Source organism: Helicoverpa zea, chromosome 14 (genome assembly GCF_022581195.2).
Source record: "Helicoverpa zea isolate HzStark_Cry1AcR chromosome 14, ilHelZeax1.1, whole genome shotgun sequence".
Lineage (NCBI taxonomy): Eukaryota > Metazoa > Arthropoda > Insecta > Lepidoptera > Noctuidae > Helicoverpa > Helicoverpa zea.
Window position 1 is genome coordinate 1,682,848 of NC_061465.1, and position 2,090 is coordinate 1,684,937.

Below are 2,090 nucleotides of genomic sequence, written 5' to 3' on the forward strand. Positions count from 1 at the left end.
ATAACATTTTCGTTATGTAATAGGTGTTTTTTTGGGATTTTAAATGCTGTGATTTTCTTTTTTTGACGTCAAAAATGCAATCTAGGTTACCACAGCAACTATTCTCTACATATATCTGCGCATCATTATTTCGCTTTTTATTTTTTCGGAGTCGACCTACAAAAACACTTATAAAACTAACCCAAAACACCATTTTCACACATCTACACAATTTTTATGATCATATTACACCTCATAAATATCATAAAAAACACCTCCAACAAGTACAAAGTTACCAAACACCGAGTACCTACAAAACAAAACATACATTTTGAATATTTTTCTCAACAATATAAATCATATTTTTGCTTCGGAACATCCATAAAATCGGCGGAAAAACAAAGCTAGAGCTACAGATTTATAGGAATTTATTTTGGATAGAATGTTATGTGACTCGATATACATAATAGCCTTGTTTACTTTTACACTGAATGTTAGTACAAATCGAGTTACAGCCGGTAATAAGGTTATGAGAGAGAGAAAAAATATATTCGCACGTTATATAGGGGGTCGTAAAAATATGCGAGTGTATTTTGTTTACTGAATCTCGTGCCTCAATTATGTAAATTAAAACAAAGATAGTAAACAAATATTTTAATATTAGTCCTCATATGATGTACCAAACATTATCATCATCCTCCTGCACCAATTCAATTTGGGGTGAGCTGGGCGCAGCATGATTTTACACGTCTTTCCAATTTCTCGCACCACCTGAAACTAAATAAATATAAATAAATCTATAATTTTAACCCCATACTTAAATCCATCAACTCATGGAGAACAAAAATACAATGAAGCCGACAGTAAAACAAGGAACACAGTTGAACGGCAATATCTTAATACACTATATTATTATACACAGATATTATTCACATTTACCTGTAAACGGTTCCTATCGCATTAAAACTATTTGTGACTGGATCCAAGCTTTGTTTTTGGCTTCGTTCGTGGTCCCATCCGTTTTTTGTTTAATATTGTGTCGCTATGAGACGTCAGAAATTTCACTAGCTTGTCTTTTTCTTCTGTAAGAAAGGTTTATCCTCGTTTTCTCTTCTCTGCTAAAATAAACTTATCTATTCAACAATAATAAACCCAAAATTAACCTCACTCTATGTACACATACACATCAGTCAATTTGACAAATACGCGAATGACATAGGTAAAAATTCACCTGTAGAAAACCTCTTTACTGTTTTATTGCATAAAACATAGCGTAATGTAGTTTAAGTTAAATTAAAATAACACCACAAGAAAAAAAACTCACAGGCTTTAGTAATATATACTCGATAGACGTTTATTTCTTAAGAAGTACAGAAAAATCATTTTATCGATAAAATATCGACTTTGCATTATCGTTTGTAGAACTAGTAATCTGTCACTTACTTAAGGGATCCATGTACAAGTGTGGTGAAAATGAATTTAGGTAGGTGACAAAATGGGGAGGGGTCCTTATTAAAAGTAGCATTTAGATAGGGAAACGGTAAGAGGTTGTTGGTGAAAACGGGCATTAGAATACGAAGCCTAATTTCAATCTCCTTGTGAAAATGAGACTCAAATTGTAAAAAGTCTTAGTACAAAAACCTCTAACATTCTCTTGACATTTATAAGAAAGAATATCGTACAATAAACATTATTACATCGGTTATCTGAAAACATAAAACTTTCAATAACTCAGTAATTACTTGGATACAGTAGAATCGGGTTTTCTTGTCACGCACCGATAAATAGACTTTTGTAAAAGTTCCAGAGCGCTGTCGGCCAAAATCGCTTATCCGTGTTTAGGACTCCTAAACGATGTTATGTTCTCTTTGGCGAATTCTGTTTATTCGGCATGTTCCGATATTATTAGGTTGTTATAAGAATTTAGGTCTTGTAATGTTTTTTTAGGTAACAAATTATGTTTGAAGATTATTATTGACAGATTTATTAGGTAATTTATTCTGTTCATACATACAAAATAATTAGATACTACTAGGTAACATGTCTAAGAAAATTCTCAGTGACCAGTGGAAGATTTAATTAAATAACATCGTTCTCATTCAAAATCAGCA

At 32.0% G+C, this 2,090-nt stretch overlaps 1 long non-coding RNA gene across 1 annotated transcript; it reads right to left on the minus strand.

Annotated features, from left to right (window-relative positions):
• Positions 1 to 618: 618 nt before the first annotated feature.
• On the minus strand, positions 619 to 979 carry LOC124636592. The gene is made up of 2 exons (XR_006985138.1): positions 919 to 979; positions 619 to 756 (listed from the first exon to the last, which is right to left on the minus strand). It is a non-coding gene; the product is annotated as an uncharacterized LOC124636592 (long non-coding RNA).
• Positions 980 to 2,090: the final 1,111 nt, after the last annotated feature.